The sequence below is a fragment of the Etheostoma spectabile genome, chromosome 3 (assembly GCF_008692095.1).
Source record: "Etheostoma spectabile isolate EspeVRDwgs_2016 chromosome 3, UIUC_Espe_1.0, whole genome shotgun sequence".
Taxonomy (NCBI): Eukaryota; Metazoa; Chordata; class Actinopteri; order Perciformes; family Percidae; genus Etheostoma; species Etheostoma spectabile.
The window spans coordinates 15,287,051-15,310,373 of NC_045735.1; the positions used below are offsets into that span (position 1 = coordinate 15,287,051).

Below are 23,323 nucleotides of genomic sequence, written 5' to 3' on the forward strand. Positions count from 1 at the left end.
CTGAATCTAATCTCACATACTGAGATAGCAACATTCTCCTTGTTGAAATCTCACTTCGTAAGCACCCATGATTTGGAGCTTAAGACAGGCTTATACAGTACATTTTGCCAAATGGTGAACAAAGGCCTATGGTGTATCCATTGGGAATTCTTTATTCTGCTCTCAGCTGTTAATGAGGCTAAAAACACCTGTGGGACAATTTAAGCTACTGCATGTACAAACACTCAAATTACGACAACAGAAATTCTTTGATCATGAAAATCTCTCTGTCAAATCATATTTTTTTGGCGTAATATCATTTATAACGGTTTGGTATTGAAAGTGGAGCTCAATCACATTGGCAGGACGGGCTGTTCATAGACGGGGCTGGGTACGCAACTCAATACTTTTTAGGCCCCGACTGATTTTCCTCTAAAGTATTGAGTATTGAAAAACTTCTCATCATTCAATACCAAATTTAAATACCTAAGGCGTGAATTCCCTTCAGCGCCAGTGAGCCAATAAGCATGCAGCATGCTTCTACCTAGATCTTGTAATGCTTCCTTGTTCAACGTCCGTCTCTAGTATTGGTAACAGTTTTTGGTAACACTTCTGATAACAATACCCGGCCCTGTTATACGATATACCTGATGAAGTTAAGCATGATTTACAAGGCCACAGTTTATACCGGCCTATAATACCAATAGCTCCCGTATCTGGACCCCATTATTGACACATCTGTAATAAGAGGAACCAACGAGGAGATATTGCTCTGGTTTTACAGGGCAGCCAATATTGGGCTGCAGATTGCAGCTCAAACAACATTTTACGTGAACTAAAAGTGAAGGTTAGAGCAACATCTGAAGAATTAAATAATGATTTGTTGACACAGGTGACGGGACATCAGTTTATCTGGCCACATGCGGTCACAGTTAGGGTCCTATACGACCGAGTAATCTAGCTGAATAAAGGTGTAAAGATGAGACTGAATTGTTCCCAATATTTCTCTGTCTCTCTGGGTTGTCTTACAGTTAATTCATGATTCTGTGCTCAGGGTTGAGCTGACAGAGTTTGGAAATATCAGGCTGACCAAGGACAGCAAGCATAAAGTATTTCATACTCTACTGTAAAGCCTGTGTGTCTATATTTCCAGCCTTTGGGGCATAAAATTTAACTTTGATATTCCTTGGGCACATTTACCCGTGTCATTGATGTGATGCAAATAATGTCCAATTAGGTCAGACAAAAATAGCAGAGCAAATAAATCATGTTCCCTGCTCCTGAGAAAGGAATGTGCATCAATGACTGTCAGGTGTGCACGCAAACGTACACCTCCCATGGGGAATGCAGACCATGTACTTCATTATTCCTCTTTTGGAGAGAAATAAAGTGCACTCATCGCACTTTTCTTAACCATACACCTACAGTACCATTATTTCTGACACCAGCAGCTTGGCCTGACAGAGCTACTATAGCAGAAGCGTGTGGGCCGGGATCCACAGCGAAAAAGAGAACTAATGAGTCTCTCAGCTATGCTGTAGGTAGGCTACTGGACTGGGGAAACACCAGAGCTTGTGAGTGTCAGTGTGTGTAAGAAGGGTCAAGGCAGCTAAAAAGCCTGGTTTAAGACCTGTTTAAAAAAAATAATTTACAATTACATTTACAACTTGGGGTAAAGCTACAGTATTGCTTAGGCAAGCCAATGTTCTTTCATGAATAGTAACAAATCATTCTGTTTCTACAAGCGGCACACAAGAAGGAGCCAGATTAAACAGGTTTAAAATCTGTGAAAAGAACCAATGGCTCATGACAGAAGGACGGTATCCAATTTTGGCAAGGAAGCATGGGCAGAAGACAGAGGCACAAAAAGAATCACTGGAGTTCCAGTAGACTGTATCATCGGCTCAGCACGAACGTTCTCTTTCTCTGGAACTATCGAGCCTTGGCTTCCCAGGACTCACAGCGTTGACTCACTGCAACAACTTCTCCTGCTCTCCACTCAGACAACTTCTATGGCAGGGCCAGTGTGGCCCAACACCCAGGCCTCCTGCTGCTCAGCCCAGCAGTGTTTCCTGTAGGGATTGGTGAAATCCCTCTACTAACATGACTTCTTTAACCACAAGTGGACATAAGCATATTGAGATATTTTACTCATGTCTGTTGTTCTCAACCATTGGAATGTAATATTATTAGATCATTATATTATTAGCTGATTATAACTAAGTTGAGGCACACGTTAACTACTTGGCTACTGTAATGAATAGAAATGCATAATTTACAAGGTGATGATATGTTTTGTGTGTACAAACTGCAAAAACGCTAATATTTAGCTGACAAATAAACGTTATTGCAACATTTTTGTCTCTAAATCATAGTGGACAAGGTGGCATAGTAAAACAAATGTCTCAAAATTGTACCCGTGCAGTGCAATTTCGTAAATAAATAAATAAATGTATGAGTTATTCTCCACCACTGCCAACCAATACTCGCGGTACTACTAGTAATAATGTCATGATACACTTGCAACGGCAGCCACACAACAAAACTGAGGGAAACAGAATTAAATAAAATACAATAAAGACTGTTAGAGGAGAAACACACATTTAGAAAAGTAAGTAGGGCTGCAACCAACAGTTGGTGTTTGTCAAGTAATTGATTGCTTATTTTCTCCATTAACCGAGTAGTTTTTTAGTCTGTAAAATGTCAAGAAATGTCAATTAGTGTTTCCCAAAGCTCAATATGAAGTCCTCAAATGTCTTGTTTTGTCCACAACTCAAAGATGTTCACGTCACTGTTACAGAGGAGAGAAGGAACTAGACAATATACACATTTAACAAGCTGGAATCAGAGAATTTTGACTTTTTTTCTAGCAAAATGACTCAAAGAAATTTGATTATCCAACTAGTTGATTAATTTAGAATTGACAACTAATCAACTAATAATTGCAGCTCTGAAGGAAAAACTAAAACAGAAAGGTTTAGAAGTAGTGATTTGACAAGCCTTGCTTCAGCAAGTTGTCCTAAAGTTGATGGAAAATGTCTGAATCCCCGTAACAGACAAATCATGAAATGGATTGATTGATTGCTACACAATACCACCCAGTTCTACCAAATCTACAACACGTTGTGGATATTTGAAAAACCGCAGACCGTACAGTCAATGAACCTGTGCAGACAGATCAATGTGCATCAGGTCGGCTACGGCGTGTGGCCTCACTAGAACACCTCCCTATACTCAAATCCTCCAGTTGAGTCAAGAATATCCATACGGGGAGGGACACACACACACACACACACACACACACCACACACACACACACACACACACACACACACACACACACACACACACACACACACACACAATGCGTCGGTCTATTGTGTGAGTGTAGTAAGCCACACTCTTAAATTAACTGGTCTACTGAAGCAGTCGGGGATAAGCTGACACTCTTAAGAATTGTCATCATTATCCTGCTCGGTCAAAAATGGCTATCAGATTATCAGTGATGAGGATGAATAACTAACAAATCTCCCCACAGCGAAGTAGCTTGAGGAAAGCGGGATGGCAGCTGTTGCCTTAGAAATCTGATCATGGTTCTGCTCCCGGAGGGGCCCAGGAGACTTCCAGAAAGAGCAACCCTAGCTGTCCAATATGTTGGCATCGAGGAACGGCGTTCAGCTGCGGCAAATTCACAGCTTCCCTTCCTTCTTCGCTTTGACCTGAGATTCAGCTGTCATTCTCAATGCTAAACGCCTCTATTAACTGAATACATGCAAGTGACGAGATATCTCAAAATGGTAGAAACCTTGGCCATTTCTATTAATGCCACGAAAACTAGTGGTTCAGCAATGCAAAAACGAAAAGGAACAGCTCTGGCAACTTTACCAAAGTCACTGCTTTTGAAATGTACAAATAATATCTTACAATATTTGACTGGTCTCATAAGTGCTTAGCTGAATAGAGAAGCACCTCTTACACTAACTTCTGTATAATCCCTCACAGAGAGCTCAGGCAGTCGCTCGCAGTGATGCGTCCATCAAAAACCCTTTTCTCTCCTCCACTAATGCTATAGGCAAGGTGTTTATCCCCAGCTAGGGAGGACAAACTGTAAATACTACCTGCAAACAACTTAAATATATTGGACATAGCGCATGCTGTCATTACCATGGGGGGAGATCTGCCGTGATATATTTTGGCTTTCATCACAATCCTGCAAACACACAACTTGATATCAAAGAAAACAAAAGAGCCCGCACACTTAAAAAGACATTAGTAAACCAACTGTCTGCTCTGTGCGATGCAAAAGGCTATTAAAGAAAGCCACACATTTCCACTCATTTTGAATTATGTACAATATATCAGTGAAAGACTGACCATAAAAGAAAAATAGCTCTTCTGTCTATGCAGCGCGTCCTCAGGGTAAACTCGATATCACATCAGAACCGCAGTCCTTTCTGTAATAATGTCCACTGCCCAGTGGTGGTCTGGGGTGCCATGGGGTCTGCACACTGTGATCTGTAGCTCCGTGTCAAAGTGCTAACAGCCAAGGGCATTATTGCATGCGGTTCCACAGGCGCATAGTCTGACTCTTTTCTGATATATATCTAGCCCAAGGGATGATGTTCAGTTTAATTATTGATATGCGGGACATCAGTCAAAGTTAATGTTGTTCTTGTTTTACACAGCCATCCAGACAAGATGCCTCTGCCACACCAACGTCCCCAGAGATTTAAAAAGGAGCGTCACAGAATCTCAGGGCCTGGAAGTATGGAGCAAAGAAGCCAGGTGACTCTCTGAATAATTGATATGGTTCTAATTTTTAAACCGGAGCATGGCTCCAGCTGCTGTCATCTAATCATCATTTCATGGGGAAGGCATTAGAGCTTTGTTGCAGCATCACTTAATGTCAGCGGGATTTTTTCTCTCTGCCAATACTTAGAAAAGCTCTCTGTTGGGGTAGTGATCTCAAAGTGGTTCTTATACAGGAGCCGTGACAAGTACTGCACTCAGCCCTCCTCTCCTCTCCTGACAGTGGCCTCCGGCAACACTCATCCCTCCCCTGGTAGAGCTGCAGGCAATATGGCCATTACCTTCAGCCCTGTGGAGCTTTACTTCCCTGGGCAGCCACACACACAGAGATGCTGATGCTCCTTTTGAAGGTTCTTCCTTTTGGCAAGAATATTAAAAAATGTACCTGGTGGTGCCCGCTTGGGAAGATGCTTCTTTATTGTGTGTGATTGTCTGTGAGCAGACTCTTGGAGCTAATGCTCAGGCACTGCTCTTTCCCTGAGCTGACAGTATGCAGACCACTTGATGCTATTGTAAAATGCTGATTAAGACAGTTTCAATTGTCTTCCACTGCCACATCTAAAAAGTATGTGCTTAATTGATCCCTTTTGTTTCAAGGGAATATGCGGCCGGCCTATCATAGAGGTTTGTGAAATAACAAGCAGTGTCGATTAACTGCAACAGTTCCAGCAACAGAACAGAAGCAATTCCTCGAAAAAATATGCTGCTAATGACTGGATGTCACCCTCCCTCTCTTTGTCTTTATGTAAGCGTCCATGTGTGCATGCCAGACTGTAACCAGCCAGCCTAATGCAATAAAAGAACAGGAAGATGCACAGATGGCTAAGGTCATTACTTGATTGATTTGCATTGTGATTGTTCTTAAAACATGGACCATTACACTGAATTTATAGAACAATGAAAAAAAAGCTTTTTCTAGGAAGAGCTAATGACTACCTTTGTATGTCTGTGCTGACATATTCCCCAATTACCTCCGCGATTTCCAAACAGATGATGAAGACTGTCAGAAGCAAAAATGCAAAGTAACTCCAACATCGAGACCGACACATGCTCGCCACTACTGGAGCCAGAGACTTTTGGCTCAGAGTGAGAGCTTCCCAGCCAGCTCTTCTTGGCACCGCTGGCTCTCTGTCCTGGGCATACAGATTCTCATATCAGGGTTCATTTACATAATCCTGCCTGCGATTGGTCTCAGTTTAATGAAGGTGGTAATGCATTTCTATAACAATGTTTCACCCCTCAACACGCCAACATAAACAGAACAGTGTGATGACATCTGGTGAAGCACTTGCTGACTCTATAATCATAAAGAAGAATAGCCAGGCGCCGCTCAGCGCTGTCAGGGCTACAGCATTTTCAGAGACAAAGGAGATGTCAAACTTTTCCCTGGACGTGTACTGTTGGCTTCCAGTGTGGCAAACTGTGACAAGTGAGCAGATCCAACCTACAGTGGTTGCCATCAACAAAAGTCCTTCTTGTCTGTTTCTGTGCTGCAAATATCATCCAAACAGTGCTGCGACTAGCACTGCAGCCATAAAGCATCGCATGGCCAGGCACCTGTTTATATCTGTGACCTGCTCAGGTACTGCACCCTGTACCTCAGGTCTTCTGACCAGGGACTACAGGTGGTCCCACGCACTCGTTTGAAAACTAAAGGTGACCTTTCTTTTGAAGTGGTGGCTCTGACTCTGTGGAAGGCCCTTCCTATTACCTAATGGTCTGCAGTCTCTGTTGATGCTTTCAGAAAGCAGCTGAAGACACACTTCAACTCGCTTTTGTCCCATGGTTTGTAATTTGGGGTTTTTGGTCTTTCAATTTCTTGTTTATTTTCTGTTATGGATCCTACTGTATTTTAACAAATGTCTTTTGTGTGAAGCACTTTAGAACTCTGTTTGTAAAAGGTGCTATATCAAATATATTATTATTATTATTATTATTATTATTATTAAATATTGAAAATACTGAAAATTAAACGGTTATTTTACTTAGTAGTATTGTAAATAAGTACGGTTGCAGTTTTCCAATTTTCCAAATCATTCATGTCCGAAGGGGAGCAGCAGAGAAATCGAAAGTTATTTATATATAATATATTATATACAGTACATACAGTATATACATATGTATATATATATATATATATATATATAATATATATATATATATATATATATATATATACAGATAGAGAAGGTCCAGACCGCTCTATAATTTACAGATAGAGTAGGTCTAGACCACTATATAATTCAAAAGGACCCAACAGTTCTAGTAGTTCCCTCCAGAGCAAGCAACAAGTGCGACAATGGCGAGGAAAAACTCCCTTTTAGGAAAAAAACAGGCTCTTTGTAGGTGGAGTCTGACGGCCGGTTGGGGTTGAATGAAGAGTGGCAATAACAGTCACAGTAAAAGATAATGGAACACTGACAAGAAATAGTTTGTAGTAGTCCATGGCGTAGCAGAGCACTGCACGGCATTTCAAGGCAGAGCAGAGCATAGCAGGGTGTAACAGGGCAGCGCAGGACGTGTAGCAGGACCACAGCGACAGCTGCTACTAGGATTTTGAAGCCTCCCCGATCCAAGGAAACATGCTGGGGAAAAAGAACATAAGTACTCGGGGAATGGCTCCCCAGAGCTAGGTTAGTAACAGGCATTTCTGGGATGTGGAGAGATAAAGGAGAGAGGACCTCAGTGTGTCAAAGGAAGTCCCCCGGCAGTCTGAAACCATTACAGCAGAACTAAGAGAGACAGGGTAAAGAGAGGAGCCTGATCGGGCTGTACTGCCCTCCCTCTCTCTAGTTTTATTAAATTATTGATTATATTGTAAATTAATCTGACGACTATGAAGAGAAGCAGAGAAGAGAAGGGGGGCCATGTCTGTTGCTATAGACCCTGCCTCACCGGTCAAGGCAAGCGATGCGACTCATCACTCCCTAACTAAAGCTTTATCAAAGAGGAGAGTTTTAAGTTTAGTCTTAAATGTAGAGACGGTCTCTGGCCCCCCGGACCCAGACCAGAAGTTGGTTCCACAGTTGAGGAGCCTGATAGCTGAAGGCTCTGGCTCCCATTCTACTTTTAGAGACTCTAGGAACCACAAGTAACTTTGAAACTCTGGGAGCGCAGACAATAAGGCACTAAGAGCTCTTCAAGATAAGACTGTGCTTGATTATTTAGAGCTTTGTAGGTCAGGAGAAGGATTTTAAATTCAACCCTGGATTTTACAGGAAGCCAATTCAGAAAAGTTAATACAGGAGAAATATGATCTCTTTTCATAGTTCTTGTCAGAACATGCTCTGCAGCATTCTGGATCAGCTGGAGAGTCTTAAGGGACTTATTTGAGCATCCTGATAATAAAGAATTCCAGTCGTCCAGCCTGTAAGTAACAAATGCATGGACTAGTTTATCAGCATGGTTCTGAGACAGGATGTTCCTAATTTTGGTAATGTTATGAAGATGAAAAAAGGCTGTTCTTGAGGTTTGTTTTAGATGGGCGTTAAAGGATATATCCTGATCAAATATACCTCCTAGATTTCTGACAGTAGTGCTAGAGGCCAGGGCAACACCATCCAGCTTTATATTATGCATGCTTGAAGTTTAGCTACTGACTGGTTTCGCCTGGCTTGATTGCTAGATATAATTGGGTGTCAACTGCATAACAATGGAAGTTCATTGAGTGTTTCCTAATAATATCGCCTCGAGGAAGCATATATATGGTCCAAGCACTGAACCTTGTGGAACGCCATGGCAACCTTTAGCGTACTTGGAGTTTTTATCATTAACATTAACAAATTAAGATTGATCGGAAAATAGGACTTAAACCCGCGTAGTGTGATTCATTTAATGCCAACTAAATGTTCCAGTCTCTGTAACAGGATGGTATGGTCAATGGTGTCGAAGGCAGCACTAAGATCTAGCAAAACAAGCACACACACACACACACACACACACAAACACATACACACTAAGATCTAGCAAAACAAACACACACACACACACACACACACTCACTAAGATCTAGCAAAACAAACACACACACACTCACAGTCAATGCTATCAATGCTCCGGTGATAAGTTATATATCTAGGCATTCCGAGGACAAAGACATGTGTTTTACAGATGTTACAACTGCACTGATTTGAGACTACCAAGATAATTCAGAGCAGCATCCACAATCAAACTAAGTCTAAAAACACGGAGAGAAATAAACTGACTTGGACTAAACCCCTAAACAGATGGCACCTTATGTCGACTCGGTGAACTCCATGGGAAGTCGGGCTCACACCTCCAACCTCCCAACACAGGTTTTACTCCTCAAACAATGCAGCCATGGTGGGGTGATTAAGTAGACTGCCACAGGAGTGCACGATGCTTCATTAGGCCTCGCAAGGAGGGATGTCTGCACCCGGAGCAATCTGGGAGCCAGCGAAATGTCGAAAGACCTCTAATGTAATCCTGCATGCTACTCCTTATTGCCCACTGTATTGACTATATTAAAGAGAGCTAGAATTATTATTCAAAGAATCAAATCAATTCTTCACATAATGCCTACACTCAAGATCTAATCACGGCATGCTTCATGTATTTAAAGGCGCTAAGGCCAGCAGTCCATCAAACCATGTCTGTGAAGGTGGTGATGGTAAGGACTTAGTTACTTTAGCTCTAAGGAAATCCTCTAACCAGTACTACTGGTGGGGTCGTATCCAAAACCTTTCCAGTGGTACCTACACTGAACAGGACCAGCTGCAGGCTTGCTCACAGCAACTCTGTTGTCTGAATCACAAAAGTAATTGTAAAATAAATATTGTTCTAAAAAAACAAATATTCATTTACCAGACAACACCTCTTATCCCGATATAGGTCATTTCATATCTCGATAACGCTGTATATAATGATATAGAAATGTTCTGGTCATTGAGTAAATAGTCCACTGTATATGAAATAACAACATGGTGAAGCCTTTTTCTGTGTGAATTAAGGATGAAAATTGACAAAGTCATTTTCTCATTTCCAAATGACGTTAATAATGTCATAACGCAGATTGGCCGCTAGCTTTTCAGCAGTGCGGTGGAAATGATATAAAAAAATTAGTGCTTGATTAAAATATTTAATCGCAATTAATCAGTTGTTAACTCACAATTAATCACACATTTTTATCTATTCTAAATGTTCCTTGATTTCATTTTAAAACTGGATCAGCTTGCTCTGTGCAAATGGTTTTGGCATATGGCCTACAGTAATGTTCTATATACTGTAAATACAATATATTATGTTTTATATATACGTATATATGTACATATACACACTGTATATATAAACAACATTGGCATATGGCCTACTGTAGTTTTCTTCATACTGTATATACAATATATTATGTTTTCATACATATACGTAATATATTTATACGTGTAAAATAAAATAAAAATGTTGCAGTAAACTTTCTGTCCTTGATTATGGTGATGTAATGTAAATTCATGCAGCAACAGTTAGAGTGCAGCGTGCCACAGCCGTGTGCGGTTTTAAAAGCTTGACATCTCTGGAGAACAGGGACAATCCCTTCAGTTTTATATGCGGCTTACAAATAACACAATATAGAGTAAAAACTGAAATTCAGATGTGTCACTGCACAAGTTCATATCCACACTTTTTTAATAAACATCATAAGTATTGTTAAAGCTTTATGTATTTTACAACTATAATATAGCCTATCATATGTTAATATGTTCATTATGTTAAATTATTCACTTGCGCTCATTTAATAATTATTATACTGTATGTATTCAACATTAGATAATATGACATTCTAGAAATGAAGGCCATTTCATTAGTATGAATCCTGATGCAACTTTGATTAAATAAAACAAGACAACCAAGGTTGAATTCTTTGAAAAATATTGAAAGATTACAGTGCTTTTCTTTTTCCAAAGGGTGGATCACATTGAAATGCAATCCAGGAAAAACCATATCTTGGCATCTTCACCTGAACCAGTGGCCTGAGATTGGAATCTGTTGAGACTTTACCAACACTGTCTCTGTCAGTCATTTTCAAACCAGCAGCAGCAAAGCAGATTAGCCTGGCTCTACACCGGCACCACTGTTGACTCGCAGATGAATACAAAATGACTTCTAATTCATTCAGAACTAGCGCATGGAGAAAAAAATCCTCCGGTGAGAGGCTGGATGGAAGGTGTCGTTCCAGGATCAGCCCAGCTTTTCAACTCTACGTGTAGGACATGAAAGGCACAGCGAAGAAGGATGGGCGTGGGCCAGCTCTCGGCAGCCAGGCAGGTTGGAGGGGCTGAGCTCCGTCTCCAGGAGGACAACAGAGTGCCACTGTCACGGGGAGTATATACCCTCTCTGCCACAGAGAGCGGTCAAGTGGAAGGGGCCAGCCCTTGAGCTGTGTGTGTGTGTGTGTGTGTGTGTGTGTGCGTGTGCATGTGAGAGAGAGAGTACTTATGCAGAGGGAGCAATCTGGAGCGTGCTGGAGGCTATGGCCTCTTCGACGTGATAGATTCCCTTTGCAGCCCGCAAAGCCAGGAGGGAGCCAGTCAACATCCTGCCACATGCCCCGCTGTTTATCTTCCAAAATCTGGTGGCGGGTTGCATCCTCTGGGCCTGCCTCGGCCGCTCTCTCCTCTGCCCGTAATCACCATAACTTATGGTGACATAAATGACCACACGCTTTCTAATGTTTTTGCTCGATTGAAAGACCACTGCACCAAATCTGATTTCCTGCTATTGAGCCCAGAACATCGTCACCTGCAAGTGGCATTTTATATGGGTATGCAAATATTCACCGTACTTTAACAGATTTAAGCTGAATAGAGTTTCCCCGGAAAAACAAGGTAGATAGCTCAGGGCTCTGAGATCATAGTCTCTTACTGAGGAGAGAAAGAGAGCACTGGGAAGAGGGAAAAAATTCAATTTCCAAATCTGCGGCTTCAAAAGTGGATGGAAGCTGAATGCAAATAAAGTTCTGTTTCTGTGTTGTGATTTATCACTGCGCCGAGCAGAAGTGCCGGGGCAGGCGGTGTATTGAACGGAATGACTCTCCTCACATATTGGAAAAGCAACTCAACAACAAAGTGCAGGAAAAATGGAGCCAGACAGATGGATGACCTTCAGTCCTCCTCGGTGGGAACAGGTGGAGGAATTTGTTTAGAGAGCTAATCGTTCCGGTAAAATTATTGTCTGGAGAGCCCATCTATACTTCAAAAAAATCATCTGGCACAAGGTACTTTTGTAAAGTTATATAAAAACCATGAGGGGATGAAAGTAACGAATGATAGACCAGGAAAAAGGAAATAAATGAAGCAAGAAATATTGGTATATGCCATTTTTTTAAACTGTGTCACTACACAATGACAACACTTTTATCTTTTATGAAAGATTGTTATTGAATAAAAGTCACACCACAAACTCTTTATCAGTCTGGGAATGACAATGCAGAAGCCTCTTATCAAGAGCCACATTATGGATGCACCATAACCAAATATTAGCAGAGCATTTCACATTTCTGTGGCACAGTGCAGCCCTCCACTGTATCCGCTACCATGCACTGTTAAACAAGCCTGTTGGGGACAGCAACTGTGTACTCAGAATCCCGTTTCAGCTAAACTGCCAAATTTCTGCTGAAAGGCATCTTTTGAAGCCCCTGTTGCTTGTTTTCCACCATCTATGGAATCTAACCAGGGTTTCCAATCAACCCTCGTTGGACAAAGAAGTGAAATGCATTGGGAATTTGGGCTTTGTTGTTGTTTGTGTGAGCCATTATTTTTTTGCTGGTTAGTTTGTGAACCACTGGGATGCTGTGCTACTCAGCCCACCAAGCAACATTCAGTTAAAAAAACAACTAAAACAAGCATCTACAGCAGAACAAACGGCAGCGCTGTGAATAAAAAGCAGCTCCAAGCTTTCTGTTTTACTGTACTCTGATCCTCCTATTTGGTGCTCTCTCGGAATTTCCAGTAAACAGGATTGATCGAGTAGGGGCCTTGTGTTTTCCATCTCCCTTCTCTCCATATAACTCTCCGCTGATGAGTCATGTCACCGTTGCTCTGCAAAGGCTGAGCCTCAATCTCCGTGCCCAATGACTGCACCAGAGAGCAATTCTTCAACGCAGCCCTGGCATCAATCTCGCTCGGAAGCAGTTGGCGATGAACCTGGCCTGCCTTGAAAAGTTCTGTGGCTGACAGCTTCCATGATCAGGCGTCACAGCTGGCTCTCTGATTCACACCTGAACGCCACATCAAGACAGAGACAGAAGGAGAGGTCACCCCTCTGCTCTGCTTCCATGTGGACTGTTCACTAGGAGACAACAGCGCTTCCATCCCCATTCAAAAGGACTTCCATGTGAAATAAAGCATGGGGGAACTCAATGTCACTAAAGAACTACGGGGCTGGCCTGCTGGGCACCATTTCATTTTCATTTGAATTTCCATAAAGGTAAACAATTAATTTTGGATAAAAAAAAAAATGTCAGTCAACTTTTGACCATTTTGTTTTCCTATTTCCTTACAATAAAGGCCTCATATGGTAAATAATAGGGGTGTGCAAAAAAACTGATTCACATTCATGAATCGATTCAAGTTCTACCGATTCAGAATCGATTCATAGAATTCCAAAAATCGATTTACACATAAACATATGTACTGTATACAAATACTGTATTTTTTGTTTAGTTTTGTAATGGTGTTTAAACTATCATATGGGAAAAGTAACTACATGTACATACTCCAAATAGTTTTTGAATCGAAAATTGATTTTGATTTAAATTGTGACATTTTTTTTAATTATGCACCCCTACTAAATAAAAGCTATTTTGAAAAGGTCAATTCACTTAAATTATAAAAAGAATGTAATGTGAGTGTAATGGAGCCGTTGTGACATATCAATAACTGAAAGCTCTCATGCCAAACCAATACAATGCAGGTGAATTTATTTCTGTAAGCTTTAAGCATTTGAAGAATTACATTTTTAATCTTAAACGGCACTGTGTCTTGCCACTAACATTTTTTAATTTAACATACTTTAATAAACCTGAAACAATTACTGGAGAATTTTTTCATTTTTTGTCACTGCTGTCAGTGACACACAACAAAGTCTTATTGAGATATGGAGAATAGATAGATGGCTATTACAACCTTGATCCTAAACAACATCTTTTGTATTTCTGTATTTCTACTGTATATGACTAGATAGACAGAAAAATACTGCAGTAATAATATTGCTTTGTGTTTGCATTTTTGGTTTGGGCTTGAAGAAGTCTCAAACCATAAACAAATCATTGTTAAGACTTACAGTATTTAAAATAAGCCATGTTAGTCTACAGATATATATGGGGGGGGAATAGATACTGCATAGTAATGCAATATTTTCTCTGGCAATACTGTATTGATACACAGGCGCCAAGTATGGATCTGTTATTATTTATTATCTATGTGGTGGTCAGTTTGTCTGCTTGATTATTATTATTTTTTTTATTTATTTCAAACAATCAACAAAGGTTACAAGATAAAACTAAATTTTAAAACCATAAATAAACCAACCAATCGCACAACCAATCAGAAATTAACAAAAAAAATAAAAAATTAAAATATAAAAGGGTTGTTTGAGAAGGACCAGGTAGCAGCAAACAGCTTCTTTGGTCCTGCCCCTCCTTTCCCCAAATCACTCCAGCACAAAGTAAATAGATATGCAAATACAGCATCCAATCTTTCAGGTCTTATGATAACTAACAGCAATACAACAATAACAATACGTTCAATCCCAATCCCATTGCTGTGTTTAGGTCTATTTTCTGTTGTGGTCAAGTAATTGGTCAATGAATGACAGTCCTATTTGCAGCACTACAATTTAAATTTAATTTAAATTACAAACTACAAACTAAACTACAATTGAAGTATTATGAACAAACAGATTAAAATGATCATTTTAGATAAAAATTGAAATTGGGAAAAATTAGAAGTTGGAAAAAAATGCTTTTGTCGCTTTCCCCAATGTTTCTTCTCTCCACTTTTTTTGACGTTCTTGGCACTTTTTCCAAGTTTTTGAAGCTTTTTCCATCATATTTGTCACTTTTTTCAACATTCTTTTACCATTTTCTCTTTCAAATGCTCTACAATTGAATGAAACAACCAAATCCAATGAAAGTAGTGAACTGATCATTTATATTACTTGGGAAGAGCGTTGCATGGAACCATCCACATCATTTCTTTTGACAGTTTGGTTGCAAGAAAGTCAAATTTCTGATTTAGAAACTTTACATAGAATATTTACATATACATATACATTTACATATATATATATATATACATTAGTATAAGGTCATGGTTGCAAAGGCTTTGGCAGCTGCATGATAATGAATTATTCTTTGGCCCATTTCCATTACTTGGAAGTGATGTTTGAGGAACACTTGGCCAAGATATACGCGACCAACAATTACCATTCCTTTGTGTCGTCACGCTGCAGACTCATGGCAGGCTCATTCTTTGGGGAAAAGAAAAATCAATTGCTTTCGCTCATATTCCAACACTGTCTTTCCATACAAGCCACAAAGAGAAAGAGAGTGCTTCATATTTTGTAAGAAATAGTTTGAGTGCCTGAGGTTAACTAATACTACAAGTTAAAAAAAGGTTAATCAATTTCTGCCATAATACTTGCCCATGACAGTATGTTATTTAGTTTCTACACCCATCCTCTAGGACGGTAAAGAAATAAAGTAAAGAGTACAGAAATCAAAACCATGACAAGCTTATAAATCCCCTTTTCTTGTGTCTTCCAGCTATTATGCATTCTTTTGCCAGCACTGCAGAGGGGAGTTGTGCTCTAATTAAACTCACCTCCAAATATCCTTGCCGACACCTCCAGAATACTCAAAAGCTTTTAAAATGTGGCTGAGATGGGAATTTGTTATGCATGTAGGCAGCATTGCTAATAAATCCCTGTTTAGACTTCAGCCAAGATTAGCGCTGCAACCTGCAGAACACATCTCCAGCGTGCCGCCGAGTCAAAGAGGTCACTATTCAAATTCTTTGACACATGAAAGCCTCCCGTGATTGAACCAGTCCTCAAAGGTAACGCCAGCTGCCGGAGCGGGCCTGTGTGAACTGCTAACTACCGACTGCTGCAAAACATCTGCGTGGATAAAAAGATTTGCTGCGATTCAACGCTATCAAAGCTAAGAAAAGAAATGCTCAAACGACGAGGCAGCATTCAATCCAGAAATGCTGGGTGGGGGGGGGGGGGGGGTGGAACACAGCAATGCAACACATTTTCTGGATGTTCTAACTCTGAGGCATGGGCGTGACTTTGGGTTCATCATTGGGGTGTTGGGGGGGGGGTCCCTGAGATTTTGAGCTTCAAACACAGTATTTACTGCATTCTGGTGTATTTTTTGTATTATTGTATATTTTTTTTGCCTTTTCTAAATCCATTCATGGTGTAAATGGCTTTACCTATGTAAAGGACTTCTCATAGGTTTTTTGGGGTGGGTTCTAGTGGCCAGTCTTGGATCGGCGGGGTTGTAACCCCCATCACCCCTGTAAATTACGCATACGCTCTGAGGTAAAAGCGAATTCTAGTTTTTTACTTTAAACTGTGAAGAAGATAAAGCCCCTAACTAATGAAAGCAGATTGTATTTTTCAGAAACTGGGGAAATATTGTGAAAACAATGAATTTATATTACATAATTGGTCGCCTCATTTTGAGGCTCAATCAACCCAGCATCATTTGGGCATTGTTGCTCCGTAACCTTTGAAGTGAAGTTTAACAGTTGAATGAACACAGCGTTGTCAGCGCGTTCGTTAACAGCTCCGTCCTCACACAAAGAAAGGAGCCAACCTCGCTGCGATAAAAGCTTATTAGCTACCTGTGGGGATTAAATCTGATCACTCGCAGCGACAGTAAATAGATGTGTTTCTACTTTCACTTTCCACTTCATAAATCACATGCATTTTGATTCCGCCAATTTTTATGCCCCGTGAAAAATGACATTGCTGTCACCTTTAGAGATATACCTTCAAACAAGACTGCTAATCTACTGCGTTTGCTAAGTGCTTGAGGGGAAAGGGTGAGTTATTAAGATTGAAAGTAAAGACATCCTACACGATTAAACACGTAATTAACAGCTACTGCGTGAAGGGCATGACCTGTCAAATCTCGAGGGATTCCTGACTGGCCGGCTTAAATCTCCCACAAGTGATTCTTCTGCTCAAAACAGACACATATAAACTAAAGCACTGCGACTGAAGCAAATGGCACTTTCTCGAGCTTTCAAAGATATGCCTGCTGTTTTTCTTGTGATTATACCATCCAATCATCCCTGGAATCCAACCCAAATTCGTCTTTCTGCATTAGCCTTCCAGAATAGCCTACTTTAAAACACCACTACAGCTACATCTGGGCTTTGTACAACAGCCACACTAACAAGTAGGCCAAAGCAGAGTTCCAGGCAGAAATCAATGTCCTGAGTCCCCCCCCCAACCAACCAAAACAAGTTCAACAATTACATCTCTTTGAAGAGAGCTAATCATTCACCAACATGCCAAATGAACAATTTTGTTCGTCCGACAACAAAGTACAAACCACAAGTCTTGCGTGACAATCCAGAAAATCAAGCTGAGCTTTGGCCGCTGCCCCAGAGCAAGCATCTGCCAAAACTAATGGATCTCGTTTTCAAGATATATAAATAAATAAACAACTTATGATCTATGGATGAAATGAAAAAAGAAAGAAAAAAACAGAACATTGACAAAGAACTGTGGAATCTCAACAGACATAAGAGTGGCAATCATAGCAATTTGACTTTTGGGCAAAAGAAGGGAAGAAAAACAGCAATGGCTGTTGGCAGAAGACATAATGGCATTATCCCAAACTGAGGACATTTTGAAGAAAACAACCTTTAGGATGCTGATGTTCTAGCAACTCAAACAGTGATAATTACCTCTAATACTGAATGAAGAAATGCAGTAGGTAAAGAGCTAGTTAATATAGCGATATTATATCGATATGGAGATATGAGACTAGATATTGTCTTCGATTCTGGATATTGTAACATGGCATAAATGTCTTTTCCTGGTTTTAAAGGTTGCATTACAGTAGAGTGATGTCATTTTCTGATCTTACTAGACTGTTGTAACTCTTCTAATATTTCCCTTTACCCACTTAGTTATTATATCCTCATTACTGATGACTAGTTATCAAACATCTCATTTGATTTTCTCCATATCCCCCAGCCCTAATATCTTTAAATAACAGTCAGTAGCATTATTTTGTGTGTTTACATGAAACAAATCCCCGATTACAAATAAAGAATCTAACAGTTTTTTTTGACGTGGAACACTATTCAGCAGCTGAAGTAGGACAAAAATCCCCGAAGTTAAGTTTCCGACCGAGGACGCATCAGACGTGGATTGAAAGGGAAGCGGCGTCGTTCCCTGCGAGAATGATGCATCTTGTCCCACAACGCGCTCCAGTACTCCGTAGCGTTCAATCCGATGTGAAAATGAACGATTTCAAATAAATAATTCATTCACCCCCTTATTGTTATTCAGGTTCACAGAGACAATCCCAGCACGCGTTGAGCAATAGGCGGGGAAACACACCGGACAGCTCAACAGTTAATCAGAGCGCTTCAACAGACAGACAATCATTCCCATTTACATTCATGCCTTTGGGCAATGGGTGAGACTTGCATGTGCTTTCGATATACAAGGTGAACCCCATGTCACCTTGTCTGTAACAAGCACCAGAAAGAGAACAACGCTTTTATTGTACTCTTTATCATCTTTTTGAATGATGAAGCTAAAAAAAATAACTAAACTAAAGCCTGACTTACAAAACCTGACAAATATGAAACCTGAATAGTAATTTAATAATTTCACCTTTTGCTGTATGTTCTTCTCTTCTACTCCAGAAGAATTTAGCACCTAAAACAAGAAAGATCTCTAAACTGTGGCAGCATGATTCTGGCTGCCAGTCTGGTATTAAAGGCCGCTATTGAGAGGCAAACCACAAAAGGGGCCACGGGAACAGAATAAAACCATCTCACAATGGCCACTTCACGGGAAATGACACGTACTCTGTGAGCATCCAGGTTGCCTGCAAGGCCCAATAACGTCTCCTCTCAAATGTTTCCCAAATGTAGCCGCCATTTCCCCCAGTTAAACACAATTCATTCATAACTAACAGCAGGCCGCATGAGGTAATATCAAACAAGGCTGTGGGTGGTTGTTAGGTGAGTGTAAGATGTGTAATTCCCACAATCCCCTGTGCTCATAAATGGGATAGATAGCCACTGTCAGTCAGCATCACAGCCATTGTGTGATGCTGGATTATTAGACACACACACACACACACACACACACACACACGTTTTTTATGTGCATTCTCAAGATTTACAGAGCAGGTGCAAACTGCAGCACCTCCGGTGTTATAATTGGATAACTGCAGTTGAATTACAGCTGACCTCATTTAGTCGACACATGATGGTAAATCACTTTCTAATACGGAAAAAAGTTGCATCAGTTCACTCCTTTGTCTGTGCTCTAGTAGAAATGTTATTGTTCAAAAAAGGAATTTGAGAACAATGTCTATGGCAGGTACAGCTCAAAGGGAGACATTAGGACCCAGCAGGCCAAGCTACAGCTGGGCAATATATCGATAGTATATCAATATTGTGATATGAGACTAGATGTCGTCTTAGATTTTGGATATTGTAATATGACATAAGTGTTGTCTTTTCCTGGTTATAAAGACTGCATTACAGTAAAGGGATGTCATGTTCTGAGCTTAGGGTTAGCCTAGGACTGTTGTAACTCTTCTATTATTTCCCTTTACCCACTTAGTCATTATATCCACATTACTGATGATTATTCATCAAACATCTCATTGTGTAAATATTTTGTGAAAGCTACAATAGCCAACACAATATTGTTGCAGTATCAATATCTAGGTATTTGGTCAAAAATATCATGATATGTGATTTTCTCCATATCGCGCAGCCATAGGCCAAGCCTCCTCTACTGTACTACATTTATAATATAATAAAGGTATACTTTATTTAAGTTTTTCCACTTTACATCCCAGAAAACATAACAGACCACTATAAAACACATTTGTGTAAAAGTTCAGTTATATGGATGTGTGTATATAGCGGCAACGTAAGCATAAAATGAATATATCCTGTATTCATTACAATAAAAAAGGGCAAAGAACAGAGGGTCCTGGACTCCTCGTTCTCTCCCCAGGTTTCCAGTCTGCTTCCATCAAATATTATAAAAAATACAAGGTAATATCATTGAGCCATTTGCCCATCCACAATGTCCATCTCATTCATTTTCATGCTCTGATAGCTGCATTGTAAACATGCATGTTATGTTAAGTACACCTTTCAACTTCTGAAAATTCCTGTCACCACACAATCTAAATTTGACTAGGCTTTATGTGCAGTATCATATGAATACAGTATCATTTATTATCATTTTTCCTCTATTAAAATCCACGAGGCACTTTACTAATGCAAGGTAATAAAACAACAGCTACATATGTTTAGCTGTTAACCAGGCACAGCTAGAACCGCGACCCACTCTGGAGCCGCGTTCATCACCAGCCGATTGTCGAGTCTTTGTCTTCCGACGCCCACCATGTGTCGAGCCTGTTACGCTGCACTTCCTGAATCAGCAGAGCAGCTTGTCAAAACAGACTGACTTTCAGTAAATAAAAGCTAATCAGTTGGATCTTAAAACAAATGATCCATGTTACGTCGCCAGATGAGCAGAACTCCATCATGCCACCAACGGGGTTCCACAAGCATTTATGGAGTAGGCTCCTTTTCGAAATCAATTAACAAAAGAGAATGGATGTTAACTGAGCAGATTATCACGTCTTCACCAGTCTTACATTCAAATAGATGAGAAAACGAGATAGAAAAGGTTTATTGTGGAGCCTTTAATCCACAACTGTCTGAGTTTGTCAGAAGGATCAACTTCACACGTGTATAATTACACCTAATAGATAACCACAATAGATTTTTTTATATTTGCAACTCACCATGTTGTGTGTCCTGTATTATGAAGCTAATTAGGTCATTTGCTTCACTGAAGACATTGTTTGGAGACTAGGTTGCTCTGACCCATCTGGCTGATGGCCTGGTAGGGTCTCAACTCCTATTAAAATATCTGCCACAGAGGACAAAGAAATATATTGAATCCTATTATTGTCTTAATCTAATTATTCAACATCAGTGGAGTATTATTTTGCCACAACCCCTGACAATTCAGCCATAATTGAATAAGGACTCCAAAAGTAGTTTTAGACATACATCATTTGTGCATTTGAGCTGTATTATTATATTCATTTACTTGAATAGTCTCATTTAAAACAATGTAATGAAAGTCAGGCCATGAACAACTATATGACATATGTTTTTCGAGTGTTATATAAGTAAATAAAGATGCATTACAGAACACACTAACTACAGCAGCCAGTCATAATTTCCCTCCACCTCTTCAGCTAAAGATGGTGACATCCCGTCGTATGATCCAAAAGTCATTAAGCAACTTATAATTTAACACATGGCAAATGGGATAATTCACAATATTCGAGTTATGACTACTTTGCCTAGTCTGAAAAGAGCTGCAGCGATCCTCTGCCAGCTCTAGTGCTATTGTAACCGTGAACTGCCAGCCAGTGGCACCAAATATAAAATGGCACAGAAAGATGCGGTCTCTAGCATGTGTTTTAGACACGGGCAAAATATAGATAAAACAGATAATAGAAGAGCAGAGCCTTAAACCCTGAACTCACTGCCTTGGTCTTGTCTTGTTGCAAAAGTTGGTTAACTACATTTGAAACATGAAGTGGTGTTGTGGACAGTGATTTCATCTCAAAACTGTCTGCTTCATCACTGGACTGCCAGCAATCTGTCCAGCAGGGAGAGAGACAGCAGCAAGACAAGATCATCGTACATCAAGTACATCACTGGGAAAAAACACAAAAACTAATGAATTATCAGTCAAACAAAAAAAATAATTCTACTCATTAAAAGGCACTGCTCCAGAAAACAAGCGCATAAGGTCTACGGACCTTTGCCGGCGCGTAATAAAGGTCTCTTCTGTAGATTTCTTTCCAAGGAGCCGACATGAAAACTGTTTTAGTTTAGTTCTGCTGTCGGTCAGTCCGCCTGGCAGGCAGGCAGCCACAGATACAGAAAATACAGAGTTAGTATGGATTGGATAATCCCATCCAATCATTCATACATATACACATGTAGTTTCAAGAGACTGGCAATCTGACATTATGAAGGCGATGTGTATCTTTACACTTTTCAGTTGATTGAAACGTTGTCGAGTCAGTGATATGCAAGTTTTCTTGGGTATATCTGGCTTTCGATTTTTTGGGGGTCATCTTCACAAAGTTTGAAATGAATCCAGACGCTTGACTTTTTCAACATCTTGTATGCCGATAGTTGCTCACCCTCACATGGTCATTAAGTTACATGACGGCTCAGTGAACTGTTTTTCTGTCTATTGACTTCAGCACCACGGACAGCGCCGCGCCAAGGCCCCTACACACACACAAGCATCGCTCCGCCTGAGAATAACTCATGATCATGAATGTTGATGCATGAATGAATAATGTGATATTATTATATGTATTTTTTCATGGGCTATTCAGGATGTTTGGGTAAAGCATTCTAACTCTGATTTGGGCCTTGCTTGTTTCATCAACAATCAAATCTTCAAAGTGTCAAAGCATTTGTGTAAGCCCTAATACTAATTTTACTTTACTAATTAATACATTATTACACTCATTTTCTCAAATTCCCCACATATTACAAACTGAAAATGATTTCACCTGTAAAAAAATGACCAAAAGCATCTGAACATGCTTTTTCCTTAGACCAAGTGCACAACTTGTAGATAAATTCAATCTATTAAGAGATAAATAACATTTGAGTGGTAAAGGTTGTAAGCCAACTACAATTAATATTTCACCAAAGGGATGCTGTGAACAAAAAAGAAGTAAAGAGATACCATTGATTTCAAACACAATACATGAGACATCATTAAGTCCCAATGACTTAAATGTACACAAATCTGCACCATGTTATGCTGTAAATAGACAGAAACTACAAGAATGTCTCTGTCTTGTATGAGCATGTAATCACTGCATTGCTCCAATGCTCAAATTGGTTCAATTAGAAGGCACTTAGAGTTGTTTTGTAGGCTGTAATGTTCATCCCTTTCATACAGTATTAAGTGTTATATGCTTTAATGGCAATAAGAAAATGGTGCAGCTCAACTAAACTAAAGTAATATTTCTTTCACTTCGGTTGATACAAATCTGCAATTACACCTCAGCTGTAGAGGAGCTGCCTCCCTTAAATTGCATAAGATGTTATGCAGAGTTGTCTGAGGGTCCTCCAAGCATGATTTTTGGTGATTTTCAGGTCAAACTGCACACTTAATAGAGACAGAGCATCCAGATTCAACACAAATCTAAAGTTTGCTCAGTCTCCCTGATTATAATGGCTTGTTT

At 40.0% G+C, this 23,323-nt stretch overlaps 1 protein-coding gene and 1 long non-coding RNA gene across 4 annotated transcripts in view; one reads left to right on the plus strand and one right to left on the minus strand.

Moving 5' to 3' along the window:
• The window catches only part of LOC116672388 (cell adhesion molecule 2), a 179,066-nt gene that overhangs the window by 86,234 nt on the left and 69,509 nt on the right, over positions 1-23,323 (minus strand). The gene's annotated exons all lie outside the window — the stretch shown is intronic.
• On the plus strand, positions 2,629-23,081 carry LOC116672540 (uncharacterized). The gene is made up of 3 exons (XR_004327582.1): positions 2,629-2,691; positions 16,853-16,857; positions 23,070-23,081. It is a non-coding gene; the product is annotated as an uncharacterized LOC116672540 (long non-coding RNA).